General features: G+C 41.1%; 1 protein-coding gene across 5 annotated transcripts in view; it reads left to right on the top strand.

Moving 5' to 3' along the window:
* Nucleotides 1–5,514: 5,514 nt before the first annotated feature.
* LOC111265584 (uncharacterized) overlaps nucleotides 5,515–17,594 on the top strand; it is a 51,322-nt gene continuing 39,242 nt past the window's right edge. For 2 of the 5 annotated variants that reach the window (XM_086970545.1, XM_022842391.2), the window contains exon 1: nucleotides 5,523–6,207. The gene's annotated coding sequence lies outside the window, so the exon portion shown is untranslated. Of the gene's footprint in view, nucleotides 6,208–17,594 lie in introns of all 5 variants that reach the window. The other 3 variants (XM_086970543.1, XM_086970544.1, XM_022842390.2) reach the window with 3 other exon arrangements.

The raw sequence follows: 17,594 nt of genomic DNA, 5'->3' as shown, positions 1-17,594 counted from the left end.
TGTGCCTATGGTTAAATGTGACATGCTAATGGAGCGCCTTTTCGGGCTTACAAAGCCATTGCAGTTGTTTGTCTACGCATCATAGATTGGATGCCTCAGAAGATCAGGCTTCAAATATATGTTAGGCGGTAGTAATCTGCGCATTTCTTCGAGAGTTGAAAAGCTGCACAACAAAATAAGACGTTGTCCGGGTACGGTGACGACTCTATAGCTGGGAATCATAAGCTCGATTAAAACTAATCCCTTTTCGGTGTTGACAAAAATCTCCGACAACTTCGATCAGAGTTAAGTGGAATGCCTTTTTAGGTCGAAAACGCTACTTTGGAGCCCAGTAAGCTACTTTTAAGTTGTAATCTTAACCTCGGAGTCTGCGTCGTACATACTTCACCCAATGACTCCAACGGCGTACCAAACGAATAGGAAGTATTAAACATGCTGTTTTTTTGCCAACTTAGAGACCCGCTCTAGGCGCCTGAACTACGCTCAAAGACTTGTAATTTAGGCAAAACTTTGTAGAACCTTGGACAGCCTTGCATATACATAAGGCATATAAGGAGCAGGGAAGCAATAAGCAAGGATAGGACTTACTTAGGCGCCATATAATAGATTGTGATACCATATAAATTGGTGTTGGCTATTTTTGAGCTATTTGCTGCTGTTTAAACGATCAGAAAAAATCGATCAAAAACGAATGAGACCGGATGGAAGGTAAAAATCGACAGACTAGACGCAGAAAGACATATTGGCAATAACAAAGCGCTATTCCTGCATCGTAAATATTGTAACTTGCAGAAGTTTGTCAGTCAAAATTATTATTCTTTATTAGTCGCGGCTACAAGCCCTTATCGAATAAGCGTATCCACGGGGGATATGTAGTGTAACGTAAACAGCAGCGATATCGATTTAAAAAAAAACAGCATTAATTTCACTAATATCGTCACCGAGAACGGGTACGACGCGAATCTATTGGTGGTTAGCTGCTGTTTTTAATAAGAATGAGCAATGAAAGTTAGACAATCGTACGCAATCAGCGATCGGAGAGATTCTTTATCAGAGCCAAATGTCTCCAGTCACTTGAACGCCAAAACTTCAGTTTACAGTATATTGGTCGACTTAATCGACAATTAATGGTAGATAATGTTATCAGCTGATGTTATTTGTTTGATTACTAAACCTGACCAGGCTGCTGTCTCAAGGCTACGGGTCAAACCGTTCTTTGTAACCCCCAAAAATCAATCACACTTCATTAGATGTGAATGTATAAGACAAATGGTAACCTATATGATACTCAGTTCGTAAATACAAAACGGAAGAAATAATGATTGATAATTTGTAACTGCTTATTTTCAGGTAGACAGACAGGCATGTCTGTTACAGAATCATGAAACCGCTTATGACCAACATAGCGTACCAATGAATCCCTGAGCGAATAGCTAAACCTGCCATAGGGGAACATCTCGTCGTTAGTACAGCCATAGTAACATGAATCTTTTATCTGTCTGTTTGAACGATAAAAAGGCAACAATACAATAAGAAGGCTGGCCAGTGTAGGGACAGAGAGGTCGAAGGCCGGCCTAGTTGCCAAAGGGTGCACGGCAGCCACATCGACCAACGTTCCCCCGTTATTATTGTACCTTCCGGACAAGACTTGTTTTAGGAGAGCCAGCATGGTCATAATAGCGTACGTACATAATGACCCATAACAGAACGTTAAGGCTAGCGAGCATCTCAACGGGAGTACGACGGGCACTGACCAAACACTTTGCACGGTGTAATCAAGTGACGCGAAAGCATAAGCTGTGAAGGCTTGATGGTGGCAATGTTCACCTCTGTGGTCGTAATGGCTGTCACTTGGAAAAAGAACAGAAACATGGTTGCAGACGTTTAACGTTATCATATACATTATCCAATAAACATGTTAAAGCAGTTAACTGATTAAATAACTCAATCTTATTTCTTACAGTCATTGAATTTGTGAATTTCCAAAAATACAGGGAATTGCCATATGGTTTCTTGTTAATTCTATCACTTAGCAGCCTTAAATACTGCTGCTCGTTCGACCACTAAAACGTACTTTATTGTTTCATAGTTGTGCCGCGAATAAATAAACTGTTATATATAGTTTTTTTTTGCTGTTATACGGAATAAAATTCTATAAGGCTATTGTTGAATTAATTAAAATTGGAAACACATTAAAAAATGGGCGTTTGTAATACTAGATCTTGAGTATAAAGTAGATTTGGGTGATGAAGCTATCCACGCTTTAAAGGGCTACATAATCATAAAGAAATGGAACATTTCCGCTTTTAGATTCCCTGAAAACCATGAAGATATATTCACCTCTGCAAATATGTTTGTTTTTTACTAGCAGATCCGTATGAAAGTACGGATGCATATGCTTACCTTTCTTTTTATAACTGTAAGAAGCTCGTTATAAGGACCAGCAGTAACAAATAGTTTCTTCACATATTGAAAATTACTCTTTATTGAGACTCCGCTATTGACGTCGTGCTTGCTTACGAGCAAGCACGACGTCTGGAGCATACACGTTGGATATTTGTATTTTAAGAAGCTGAAGACATTTCATCGTACCTAGTAAAACAGAACGTTGGGACCGCGTTAGTAAATGTTTCAGGAAAACGTACGGCCTCATCACGATTTCGATGACGAAATAGATTGAGCACGCTGTTGGAATGATCTGCCCAAACCGCCTAGTCAAAAAGCTTTTCTTCTTAATAAAGCCCAAACAGGAGAAATAGTTGCGTGACATATTGCCTCGAAACTTAAACGTACACGCATGCCATACTCGTTTGCCAGAAAGTCTGCAACAACCAACTGCTATGCGCTAGTTGCATGGGAGTAACAGTTTCATGGGCGGAAAATGCCCATGGATGGGACAAATTCGCTTCACAATCAAACCATTTATTCTTGCTTATACACTACGGGAAATAAGGAGAGCCGAAATCACGAAGAAGCATGTAAACACAGAGAACGAAGCACTAGACTCTCTATAGAGGCCGGTGACCATTGGCAAATACGTCATTAGTGGCTCATTCAGGTCAGTGGGGTACGGCGAATGGCGGGAGCAGCCGAGGTTAGCGGAAGAACTAAGCCAGTCAAGGAAACGAGTCGACTTGTCGGTTACCGCTGAGCGTACTACTCTATAGCGGCGTAAAAGACCGTCTGAATTGTGCCTCCCAATAGCACCTAAACTCTTCTTACGCATCTGCACTTCGATTGCTGCCTGTCCATTGAAAGGCTATTCATGGGCCGAATCGACCAAGCGATTTCGAGTCTTCTTTTGCAGAAAGTCTCTCCCTCTCTTTTTCGAACGTCACGTCAAACTCGCTAAAGTCAAATTGGCTAACCTTGCCAGACTCAATGATCTTCCTGATTGAGGCCTTTCGAGCCGCTTCAAGCTTTTTGCTCATAGCGAGCATTCGTCTGATGGCAGCGAAAGAGAAAGACAAGGTCTGAATCACGTTAGAACGCGATTCGATTTTGGAACATAATAAAATCTCTGACTATAGATTCAGCGACATATTTTGTTTAAAGAAAATGTTAGCTTGGACCTTTCGGCGGGTCGGATCGAGGACGAGCAGGTACCGTCGAGCATTAGAAGAAAGTAAAGTTGAGCCTATGCACACAATAATGGTTATGCCGTCCCGGTGATTATACGTTCGATGAGATTTGACTGTATTAATAGGATCCTTTTTATTTCAAGTACAAACTTTGGTATCTCTCATTAACAATTCCAATAAGAGGATTGAGTCATAGTAGTTCTAGGGGAAAAATATCCTTGCATTATTGCTGTAACTACGATGAACTTGCCTAGATAAATTCTACTGGTGCCATTTTGCGAGCTTACCGCAATTATTACAGACACCAAAGAAATACCGTCGATATACCTAGCAAAATAGAAAAAAAAAAGCCATTCAAGATGTTCATTAACGAATTTCGTTAGGTTAACAATAAAGCAAACCGAAATAATTTTTTTTTGCCCTTCTCACATACACATACACATCGAGCAAAACATACGCCGCTGTTATTCAAGCAGGGATCATAGCATAAGATTGTTCGACGTCCGCATCCTCTTGCATCTGTCGTCTACGTGACCCATACTTGCCCACCAACTCGTTTCGATCCGCTTTTTCAACACGGTTATTTGATATTGCTACGCCAGGTAGATCTTCCCATCAATTCTCAGCTAGGACGTAAATACAGGGCGCTTTGCTTGTTCAGTGTTCCAGGCGACTCTACGTTCCGAGCAGTTGAAATCTAGTGTTGTTACGTTTACTAGCATGTGGTAAATTCTCGTGTCTTCAGTCCCGCCTTACGGATTCTATTCAGGGCTCAATGAACAGGCAAAACGAAAGTTGTACACATGGCGTAGGTGGACGGTGCAAAGTTAGGAGCACCTATTTACATCGAATGCATAGCTAGCGCATAAAACGATCACAATTTCCTGGACTTGACTTGAGAGTTTATTTGTTCTTGGCCGACCCTCGAATGCAACAATATTTCACACCATTTGGCTGTACAGGTTTTTCGTAGCCTGTTAACAGAACCCATGAGATGTGTGCTCATGAGTCTGATTGTCACGCAACACCCGTATGTATTGTTCCGGGGTTGTCTCATCTTCGTTTTATTGTTTTTCTATAAAATAGATCCCCGCAAAAATGACTTCGGCAGAAGACTAGTACAATATCGACTCGTGATATTTGCCTCGCTACCGCCTCAGCCGTAATCGGGACCGACGGCTGAGAGCTAGTCTAACGTAAATGTGTTCAGCCAGTTTTCAAACCAGCTCAAATGCTTTCTGAGTACACACACTTCGTCCAAGCTAACAAGGACACACGCATGCGTACTGGCCCGGCACTGTCAGCGAGGACGATGCATGTTCTCATTTATTGTATCCTTCAAAACAAGTAGCTTGAAAGAGCTCATAGGGGGGACAAATCGAGGATAACATGAGAAGAAGTCTGCTAATTGGGTACGTAGACAAATGGACTAGCTCTAAATGGCGATTGAAGAATGCCCAGAACGCCGCACATACTACGTCCGCGCTCTAACTGTATGATGTCCTATGTTACTACCTACTTTTTTTTTTCTTGTTTATTTAAACGACGATTTACATGAGATTATTTTCCAACCGCTTGCGTTTTTGATCTTCGTCCTCTCATCAGGATCAGAATTAGCATCGCTAACTTCCATGGGACGATCTTAGAGAACGAAGGCGGGCTACACAGCAGGCCCTGCTCCTCTAACCTCTTACTATCGTACACAATCTGATACTCAAATTTCCTCTTCATCTCACTCCCTAGGAAAGTCTACCCTAGTTGAGCCAATCCTACCGATGATGCTCACATTTTTAGCATGTTTTTCCCATTCTCAACAGACGCCAGCTACAGTCCTTTCTCGACTTTGAGAAAGGGAGGCTTCAATGCCGAGGGTCGCTGGTGAGGGTTTAGGGGAGAGTGACCGCGCGGTCTTCTCCAAGCGAGCCGGCGTCCGGTCCACTGGTAGTGTTGAAAATGTTGAGCTGAGCTTTGTGCGCGAATATTGGGAGCCGGCAAAGTTTACGCGGATCGCAAAATACCGGTGGGTAACACGCGACGTCGGAGGTAGAGAAACAGTGCTTCAGCAAACTCGACATTTTAAAGCTGTGTAAATGCACTCAGTGAGAAAATGAATCATTGTGGCGAGAAAAACCAAATTTTTCTTTTAGTTCTCAAAGTCGGTTTCGTTCTTTGTTCCTTGTTCTCTCATCATTTCTATGGTTGATAAAGTGTCTAAGAAACTGTTTGTTGAGACCGGTTATACGGTAACAAAAACGATGAATCTCAGTGTAAATTAATGATAACGCAGAAGATTATTGGGTGTGACAATGATATGTTTCCGGAACCAGCTGATGAGGACGATACGGTCACATGTTCCGATGACCTCTCCCTACCTTTCCACATCCATAAACACCAAATAGAAAGCTGCTAGCCTTGACAGGTGGCGTCTGACGAGCTGTGCTATCTGCCTGCTCAAAGGAAGATTACACAAGGAGAGAAGTGTGCTACTTCTATCAAATATCAGTGGGTCCGCTCCGTACTAAGGAACAAGTTGCCAACCTCTATTCCTTTTCTCCGGTTAAGGCCATTCAAAGGATACATGAGAAGGATGTAATCGATGATTATAGAGGCGGCAGAAGAGATGGACGTAAGTATACATTATACAGACTATATTGCATATCTTTCTGCGCAGCTAAAAGTTAGAACAAAGCTTATCTAGTTCAATGTTGAAACTCACACATTTCATTCTCGGTATATACTCGGTAGTACTCGGAGCAGAGCACAAGTGATCGCTGCTGAAGGCTGTTAGACCTCATTTTTAACTTTTTTTTTTGTTCTCGAATCTTTTACACCCCTTTGTTTCAAGTCTTGATAATAGATGTCAACAGTAAATTGTACCGAAGTTTTCTTAGGGTCATTTGTTATACATTTCTGAACAGCTAGGACTAAACTAAACCGGTCACAAATAGTGTTTTCACTGATCAAAAAGACTATGACCTGTAATACGCATATTATCTAGACAGCACATCAAACTGCCAATGAGCAACCCTTACGAAAGTCCAAGACGCCTTACGACGATCCCCAAGTTCGCCATACTTGCCCAGTAACACGTTATAATGCCTGTGTCCCTTGTTTAATTCCTTTTCTTGGAGGTCGCTAGTGGTGAGAACGCTCTAGGCACACACCTCGCGTAATCTAGTTAAATAGTATAGGACTTCTCGTCTGCAGTCTGAAGCATATATATGCTATAAAGTGTCTGTTGACAGGAGACGCAGGCGAGCGGAAAAGCCAACGCTGGCTATCGCCATACGCTCCTGCCGAAAAAAGAAAGGAGAACGAGAAACGACAACCGAAAGAGGATTGAGGAGGGAACAGGGAGTTAATCGCATTATGTTCATTCAATAAACCCAGTAGACCTCTGAGTTTCTGTTCTCTTAAAAACGTCAAATACAAACTGACACATTTTAACCCATTTTTCTTCCGAACCTATGATCAGATGACTCGTCTATACGAAATAGGTAGTCTTCGAAAACACCCGATCCCATTGAACATCTGCGTCAAGTTGAACGTAACTTGTCCCTGCTTTTTTGCAGTCTGCTTACGTATGTTCTCGCTTGTTATTCTTGTGATTTTGGCCGTATTTGCCTGACCATGCTGTCATTTTTGCCTCGTAGCGATTTGTTTCTATCCAGTCTACTCAGATATTTGTTGTTCTTTCATGGACCAGTAGACTCTACGGAACTAACCTGGCTATAGCCGTTACCGCATCAAGGAGGGTAGTTCTAAATGCTATACTCACTTGAACTACTATTTGTCTCTATAGCCTCTAAAGTTTGGTACGGTTTTTCTTCTTGCACAGTGCTTGGGTGCTCCGTACGGAGACACTAAGTTGACGCCAGTGGATTAACTGTTTAATACAAACTGGTCTTGAGCAATATTAGTCGCAGTAAGCTAGCGGTGATCAATAGACATAGGGTGAAACTGCAGTACTATGCTTATAAGTCCAATCTAGCACACAAATATTAGATTTATGGGTAGTAGATGTCCCCTACATGCGTCGTGAAACGAGACTTCAGAGGCTCGTTTTCCCAGAATGATTATTTACGTTTTCGTACGTATAAAAACGTAAACGTTTCGTGAAACCGGATTAAGCTATCCAACTCATACATCTTTTCAGCACTCTTAAAACAGAAATTATTTGCCGCTTACCTCCATATCGTTCTGATTATGATTTTATCTCAAAAAATATGGGTGACAGCATCTTGACAAACGCAACTGATTCTACGGCTCATACCCACGTACGAGAGCTAACACAAACGACAAACGTAATTAAATAAGCAAATAAATAATAAAGGTATTTGGCTGTTCTTTCACAAAAACACCACACGTGGTTTAAAAGTGAAAACTTCATAATAGCAACAAATTCTTTAATATAATTTAAACCAATATTTTTACCCAAATGGAACACAAATCATTTGATAGAATTTAATAGGTATGGTAAGGTCGCCTCGGCCGTATACTGCACCGATAGCGAGTGCTATTTAAACAGAGCGTTCATCGTCTATCGTGAAGACGTGTGCGGTGCTGTGGACGACCCTGTCATACCTCAATGAAAAGCTGTTGAAGCGATGGTGAATCCTTGGAGTTGCTACAGGCACATCAGACAGGAACGCTTTAAATACGAGTCGCCTGGGCGAAATTTCAATGTCACACGTCAAACATCTGCAGTCGAAGGTTTCACAATTTAAATTTGTGCATGTATCCTTTACTTTTGTCGCTATTTTATTGCTACAAAACATATCGCTTATTATAGCGTCATAACATGTCAGTAGAACAAAATTATTCTAATGGAATAGGTGAAAACATCATTGTCTGTAATTAGCCATGCTTAACAAGTACCCATTAGAAGACATAGCCCAGATTCTATTCTGGCCTCCCTTGGATAGACTCACGAAAGTGCCGCGCAACGGATCGCTGTCAGGCCTACTCTAAATGAACTAATCAGCGATTTCGATAGCCCCACTGATTGGTAGGTCGTGAATTAGTATGAAAGCTTGCTCTTCTATCGTGCACTATAACTAGCTCGACTTTGTATCGCTATTCTATTTCTATATAATGTATAGACATATATTCAGCTGTTCTTCAAATAAACTGATTGGTGCAGCTGGTTAAATAGGTGCCAAACCTGGGTGGCACAAAAAGATGGGTCAATATGTATTGGCCTATAAAGTAAATGATTGGTCATTGTTAAACTTCTAGATGATATCTCGAAGCAGTTTGTACGAAGTTTATTTGCAGCAAATGTAGTATGTGTTTGAGTTTTTTTTCAAAGAAACAAACACACACACACACACACACACACACACACACATTTGCTTACAGCACAGTTGTTTATTCGGCGAGAAGAACTTGCTTCGTGAGAGACAATAGAGTAAGTTGCCAGCCATGGTAAGTGAAAAAAACAAACCAAAACCATCGATCATGGTGCACTCAGAGAACTGAATTACGTTAAGAAAGAGTCTTTTCGACGACGGGTGAAAGTTACGGACATTGGACATGTATGACACGGCATCTAGGTCCGACCAGTTAAACAGGAGCAGTTATAATACAACTTGTACATATTCTCTCACGATAAGATTGGTCAGAGTACAATTTCGTTTTTAACTCACTTCAGCCTAACTAAACTTATTGAAATACTCGATACGGCATCCCACCACCATCTACGCAACAGACGAATCGTTCCGCTACTTACTAACTTGAATCGATCGTCGTGCAAGTCGTCGAGTTGCATGAATCTGCACAATTGTAGGTCGAAGAAGGCCTAAGCTAGGAATCGGACTATGGGACATTTACGTACAAAATTCCTAAAAGCATTCTTGAGCCAAGTACTATCATACAAGATCCCTTCGTTCTTTGTTTCTCCGCAAAGAATAGTGGAGGTTAACCTTTTGTTGCGATTTTTTTTTTTCGTTACAGGCCTTCACGAAGCGAGTTTAGTCTCAATCTGTACTCATTATTTGTTATTAAGTTGATTGCAAAAGGTTCCTTTCAAATCCTATTAAATCATCTTATGAGATGTCCGTGTTCTAACTTGCCAAATGTTAAACTTACCTTGTTACGCTAAACATTGCTGCTAAAGTTCATTGTCATTACGGTGATCGGCCTGGTCCAGAGAGCCTCTGACGTATGAGTGAAAAATGTGAATAGTGTCTGCAGTTTTTTTATGAACGTTTTTGAATTGAGCATGAATTTTGGTATTTTTGTCGTCTTTTTTTTTTTTTTTTTTTTGAGATTTATAAATTCGTACGCTATAATAATTGAATTTGCTTTGAAACGGTAGATGTCGATTACTGACCATTATTTCAGATGAACCAATGGATTTAAAAAGGCACATTACGATACCTTGCTATTATAGCTTACATTTACTATTTGAGTAAAAGGAAAAATGGTACATATTGTATCACCGTAGCGCTCTATATTCCCGGAAATATTGCATTTACATTATACACTTTTAGTTATCAATTTATTAGCAAAGATTAACAAATGGCCCAAATATTTTTCACTTGTAAATAAAACATTTCGCTTTCTAGTGCTTTTTGCAGTGGTTCATGTCTCTGCCCTGGCTGACTTTCCTTCTGTACATCTCAATGGAAACGGAAGTTCATACAAGTACTAGAGGCTTGGCTGCTATACGGAATAAGTAGGCAACGGCTTTCTTAAGAGGGACATTGTAGAGAATACGTCCGGTTCTGTTTATACGGGTGCGTAGAGCTTATGAATTGCCTGCGCTCAGGAGGCACATAGCTGTGCGCGCTGGCCTCACGCTGAACAAATTTTTGCGAAATTGTCGTCATCCGTACTATGATGAACAACTTACCAGCGTCTCAACTTCACGTCAGTAGAATGTTTAAACTTGTACTACGTACTGGTAAACGTACTAGAAAACGATTTCTACCGACGCACTGGTAGAAACCCGTAGTCCAAAAGCGTCACAAAGAAGGCGTTTGTTGCTACGTGACCGCACCACACCGTTCGAAAAGGTCTAGGCCGTACAGCGGAAATTCCCTTTAACAAACCCTTAAAGAATATCCACGAACGAACTTAACCTGTGCTACTTTCGACACAGATACCACACTTAAGAGTACGCCAATACCCTTTTTGTGGGTTTGGCAAAGGCGAGCATTGGTTTGATGTTTCAGAATGTACGACGTTGTGACTACAATACGAACTATAACTGGCAAGGGGTCCATGTTCATCATTTTAGTGAGCCTCCTCATGCTCCTCATTCCCTTGTGTTCGTGTGAAAAGTGTTGATGAAGCTTTTTCCTCATTTAAGAAAAAAAAATACGCCATTGTTTACTTGGGAGAAAGAGGAACGGAATAGGAGTTTGTCCTTTGGAGTAATAAGGGATTCAGAGGAGAAATATATCGGTCTATTGATGCTGCTACTAATGTCTACAAAAAACTGTTTTACCGAAGTTAGGCTGATGCTTAAAAAATTATGTATGCTTCTTATGCTGAATGTTTCGCTTTCTCAAAATAATTAATTTTAGACGTATAGAAACGAAGTGAACAGCTGTTTCATTTCAGAAAAAGGACCGGTCCGAAATAACTATTCTGTGCCATTATTCCAAGCAGGACGTTACGTGACCATAGTTGTTTCTCTCTAACACACTGACATATTGCTCTCTATATATCCTCTAACATATCGATATTATGCTCATTTACCGTATTGCACAGGTTGAAATCTTTCAAACGTTCGCAAATCGACACATCTGTGACCTCATGAGCACGGCTTGCTCGCTCTATTAGCATGCAAATGAGGGCGGTTACTTAGACTTGGCGTATAACATCAGTTTCGCCAACATGGCAGCCATCAGCGAAGCCATTTTGGTCACATGATTTTAAAATTAATAGCCGGTCTTATTACCATTGGACTACTATATACGTAATCTACGGCTGTTGTTTGTAAACACTATGCCAGGTTCACCATCCACAGTTGGCTTATGATAGACAAACATCTGATACAAACAAGTATGCTGAAGCATTAGTTGCAATAGAGGAAGACGTGTTCTTTTACTCAGCTGAAAGTCAAAGCCGTACTCGTTGCTGTTAGTGGACACGGCCTGGTGAACACGTAAGCGTGAACGCCAGACGTACGAGTCTAAGACAAGAGGACGCGTCCAGGCCAAGAAGGTAGATAAAAATGTACACTACATTGCACCGCAGTATTGCATGTGACATGCCTGCTGTAGTTATTACATATATTCGTTAGTACGATTTGTTTCGTTTACGCGTTTTTTTCAGATAAACAAACGCATATCTTTACGTATTCGAGTTTTAACTGGCGAGGTTTAACATAGAAGCCGTTGAAATGCTATCAGACTTCATCATAGTGCAACGAAAAGTAAAAATATAGATATCAATAACTGGTCAAGATGATCCATACCGTTATTTCTGGTAGCACGTTATCTAGTAATCACGCTTACAGTTAGTAATAGCTTTTTCAAGTTATCCGTCGTAAATTGTTCATGCAGATTAATGTAAACGACACAATGTGGAAGGAGCTAAACTACTTTAAGACTGTCTTTGATTGAACTTACAATCGTGATTCTAATTCCCACAGTCGGAAGTGTTTATAACTAAACGCGTTGCTATTAAACCATCATGGAAACTTTCGTTTCAAGTTACGGTATCGATGCGAGGTTCAGCACCACTAATGTCGTGCTGCGGCTGCTCCTGCTGAAGTAGAGGGCCTGATTCTCCGACCAATCGCCGACACAGCGGGTGCTATTGCTAACCATAACAGCTACATCCGTTGCTAGCATTATCGTGTCTTATCGTTTCCGTGCATTTTGGCAACCGAAAAATGTCTGACTTTCCACTTAGTTTGTGTACGATGTATCTTATATTTCTGTAAAATGGGTCTTGCTGTCTGTTCATGTCTGGCGAAGCGCGAACCTAATTGCTTCTTAAGAATAACTTGCTCTAAGTTACGCATCTAGGGGAAGGCTAAAATTAACTTTGGCTATCACGTTCTTGGACTGGCACTCTCTGTCGTACTAATTTGTAACGTTTCAAGCCCGTTGTTTGCCCCATGTACCCCAGCGTGCATGCCCTTGGCTGACAGTGGTAGACTCATTACAGTGCAAATCTAATAACATTGATTTTAGGTTAATTTTCCTTACATATATAACAGGTTTTGATCAAAAGTTATCGGAAAGTTAAAAAAAAAAACTGTGATGCGTATTGTAACTACCGTCGAAAATGTTTGTTTAAAGCTGTTCAGTCGCCTGGCCAAGTTTTTATTATCACAGTTGAAACACTGGGCTCGAAGTTACTTCATGTATTAGATTGTTAAAGCAGCAATGGCCACTTTTATTATTGCGATGGTGGAGCGCCATCCACCATCTGAAGGCCTTTTTTTTGTCCTCCCAAACTATTGTAATTCGGCTCGTTTTGATCATGGTCTAAGATGGCCAATTCCAACTGAAAAAAAATTAGACTTGTAAAATTGGATCAGGAAAGGAATATAGAAAAAAAAAACGATACAACTCTACGACCTAATATCTTACCTTGTTTTTTTCTACAGCCGAACTCGCGACACATTAAAGCGCTCGTATCTCAACTTGGAAACAAGGATGTAACTTTCATAGCATATTATATATTGGATAGGAAGCTTTCGGACGCAGGATCCTAAAAATCGCTTCGTATAGGACAGCGAAGGTTTCCTATGTGAAAAATGAAATTAAGCGTCAACTAAGTTCCCTTACAACGTTTAGTATACCTGAGCTGATTCCTGAACAGAGCACGCCGAACCGGTATATCTTTTTTGTTTGTCAGTAGCTGCTGACTTCAGCTGCTCTGGGGTAGAGGTATTTTTTTTATTGTAATTGCGTCATGGAGACAATAGATTTTAAAATTCACTGAATCACTTCAAAAACAATAAGCGGCAAGTGAATTAGTTCGATGTATCTATCCGAGAGCTATCCAGTAATACGAATTAAATCTATGAAAGAAGACGATACGCTGGCTAAACGTTTTAAAAAAATATCGACTTAGAAGGGAAAACTTCATCGTGATTACTTGTTGTTTTTTGAGAATGTTATTATATTCGGGGAAATCTCACTTAATAATCCAATGCGAAATTCGAATAACTAAATCCGTTTTATAAGTAACATTTGAAGCCATATGCTTCGAAAATCAATTGATTATGATGTTAATTTACTAGCGTTTTGTGATTTCTTGCTCTCTATTATCAAGCCTTATTTAAATTGTAGTAGATTAATCAATGAGACGTCTGTTTTTTCTACGGTTCCTTTGTTTCTATGGTGTATTTGTTCATACCTGGATAGCCGTAAAGGAAACGGAACGATGGTTTCGAAATGATGTTATATTTCTACATACGTATGAGACTTCAGTCGAGTTGGTTTGAACAAAACCATCCTCCTATAAACCTGTTTCTTCTTGAGCGACCTCGAAGTCAATTTGAAACAGTTGCAATAATGTGTTTTCTTCCTGTTATATCCATGGTTTCGTAATTCTCCCCATAGTTGCCCCTCTTCTTTGCTGCCCTGCTTATCTATTCAGGGGCGTACCAGAGGCCTTTTACCTGCTACGAAACATCTTTTTCCGAATTATTTGATGTGTTAGCCCTTGCCGAAAATAACGAAGCAGAAGAGAAGGTAGGCGAGCACGATGCTGGTCTGGATACAGAGGACCAGCGAGCGTCGTTGTTGCGTGCGACCGACAAGCCAACGTTAGACGGTGGAGCCACGCGTACTAGGTACTATATTCCCTTAAAGTTGTTTACCAGTATATCACTCTGGTTTGTCTCAGGTAACCCCTTTTGTAGTCCCTATCCTTGACGTTAGTTTTGTGATTCGCTATCGCGTAATGCAGAACGCGGAAAGGTTTACTCTCTGGTCAGATCTTTTTATTGTGAAATTGGCTAAGTAAGCTTAGTTGAGTGAGGTTCACTGCGCTATTCACTAGGATGTTAAGGCCGAACTTGAAGCAAAAAGCGACTCGCGGTAAAATCTGATATTGGAATCCTGGCAGCAGGGCTCTTTTTCCTTGCTGCTACTCCTGCTTCTGTTACCATGGATTGCTTTGGCCCGCGGCGTAAGCCGCACTGAAAAGACCTCTGATAAGGGCATACTTTTGCTAGAAGCAGAGAGTCTGTGTGTTCGTTCAAGGCGAGCGAAAGGGACAAAACTAGAGCGAGAGACATCAACGCACATATAAGAAGACCGAGACTGAAGTAAAAAATGGATTAAATTGGGTCGGTAGGACGCGAAGTAAGTGGCGGGGGGCAGGGGGTCACCGGGAACGTCACTGTCAGAATCTCAGAGCCAATGCGGATGTCAGGGTGCTCGATTGAGTCAATTGACTCAACAAAGATGTACCCTTGATTTTCCTTCGCTTAAGGATAGTATGACACGGGTGATCTCTTTGACGTTGAACGGGAGCTCGATGTCAAAAGGGACTTTCATATGATATAACGAACGAAAAGTAAGATGAGGAATAGCTGAACTGGCAGGACCTTGTTATTTGTTACGCCTTCACATATGCAGACCTACACGAGCAATCAGCGCTTGGTTACCTAGGATAGTCAGCAATATTGAGAAGATTCAGACATTCACCAGCTGTTGAGCATATAATATCTATTCAGATATCAACAGATTGCAACTTGCGCCCACCATCTATTGTTCGAGCGACATTTAAGGTTACGACCGTTTCAAGCAGTGTTGGATTATACCCACAAGTTCTCTTATTTTCATGAATTTAACGTTTTCATCAGGTTTTACACGGACATAGTTCTGACCGCGGCTCCATACTAACAATGGTATTTACCTCATTTTCGGCTGTTTATTCGCGTGTGACGAAATTTAGACCACCTTATTCAAATGACGATACTGGGAACGCGTACGATCTACGGCCTATAGAAATGTCAAGCTGGACTTATAGGATCCTCCCTGTGTAACATCATTACCAATTAGTCTTGTTTGTTCAAATGTATTATCATGTTGAAACGTATTCGTGCATTACTAGTATTCGTTGGCTAAATTCATTTTCTCAGTACCAAACTTTCGATCACTGTTATTTTTACTACGTTCATTTTAAATGTCATAGATATTTTAGAAAGGTAAGTTGGTTTTATGTGCATCTATGCACTAAAGTTTTAGTAAACTTATAGTACATAGAATAGCATATTAGCAACACGCTTGCGCTGCAGATGGCCTTCTATGATACCTAAAACAACTAGCCAGTCAACGGCCTACAAAAATATACAGTGCTCATTCATCTGTGTTTGCATAGACATCGTAGATCTTTTACGTCTACAAATATGCCTAGACACTCATTTACTGTATTACGTTCTTAATAATATATGCAACCATCGTGCCTTTGCATCACTTGAGCGCCTTGTTGTTGTTTGTAGTAACAGACACCTATGACCATCCGATTAGAGACCTAAATAGATTGAGGTTAAAATGTACCCTTGAAGTTTAATAGTACAAGTAGTTTTTTAATATTTTTTCATTAGCGATTTCGAAGTATCAACTCATAGGAGGCATAGAGCCATATGTGCACACATGCTCGTTAGATGAAAAAATGTAAATGACTACAGTTTCTGTAGACCGACGAAAATGTTCGATTTACATTTTTAGTTGAGAGAAATACGTCTTGAATATTTAGCAAGAAGCAGTGGCCATGCAGATATGATGTGTACATCTCCCATTCTACGTTATTCAATAACGAGTCTGCGTAAAATTACGTATATGCAAATATATCAATTACTGCCGCTCTCTTCATGATCTGCCGTCCTGAGATTCTGCCAAGTTTTGTCCACGGCTATGGGTCCAGGTTGGTTAGGCTGGGTCGTCCCTGCCAGAACGAGACTGAAACATTTCACTGGGATTCAAAGCAACTAGATTTGCTTGTCCTGTGAATGCCCTAGACATGAAAACCGTTTGTGCCGCGTACATAAAGTTACCTTTTCATACCCTTCCTGTTGGTGAGAAAATGCGGGTCTTCCCGCCAATGGCTGCTTAGGCGCTATCGTCACTCACAGAACCGCAAGCATCAAATTCTTCTTTGTTCTTCTTCCTTTCGGCTTGTGTGCTTCTTCGTTCTGTTTATGACGAGTCAGGTGGGTACCCTTCGTCTGTGGCCCGTAGGCAACAAGCTCCGCCTAGTCGTACCAAACGGCTAGAAAAGAAAGGATCTAGTCTATGAAGCTTCTTCAGGGGGGCAGGGGGAGGTCATCGAGAGATAAGCGATCTGTTGGTTGAAAAGGACGATGTTCCACTTTAGGGCGTCTTTGTATCTATCCGTTCCTGCTTGCTCCCCGTTCGATCAGCATCAATGCTCTTGGACGCTCGAGTATCAGAAGTCTCACCTCTTCAGCGCTTCCTTGGGCCTATTCTCACGCATTTTCTGTCTCACTCTCGAAACCTGACGGCAACTGTACTGACGGCCTCCGAAGCCGATATCGCCAACGGCTGCGACGGAACCCGCCCAAAAAGTCACATTATACGCGTATTATGGAATGGCTACAGTTATGCTCAGTTAAGTGCTTTCTCCTAGCCAGAGTAGAGTATGTGATACGATAAGTGCTGAGAGCTTCTCTTCCTTTCGTATTTTTCTCGTACATGTAAGGGTATCTATCATAGCGGGAGATCATAAGTTCAGGTTGTGAAATTTTCAGGCGATGTCTAAAGACGCTGCCGTCATGCAATTGCCACTGCCGTTAGAGGATGAAGGTTAGAGCTGCTGTTATTGTTCGCGTGTCGAGTAGATCGTCTCTTGCTGGTTCCGAACTCCTATTAAGCAAACATTACGAACGTCGCTTAGAATTACACAAACCTATTATCTCGCAGTGGGTTGAGGCCGATCATCAACGGAACATTGCGTAAAAATTACGTTGCGCTATATGCACTAACAAAGGGGAGTGATTGCACTCTATTAGCTTCCTGCACCGTTATTACATGCAAAAATAATGGCTTCGTTAATGTATCGATATTTAGAAAA

The sequence above is a fragment of the Varroa jacobsoni genome, unplaced genomic scaffold (assembly GCF_002532875.2).
Source record: "Varroa jacobsoni isolate VJ856 unplaced genomic scaffold, vjacob_1.0 scaffold_989, whole genome shotgun sequence".
NCBI lineage: Eukaryota > Metazoa > Arthropoda > Arachnida > Mesostigmata > Varroidae > Varroa > Varroa jacobsoni.
This window is presented reverse-complemented; position numbering and strand designations above follow the sequence as displayed.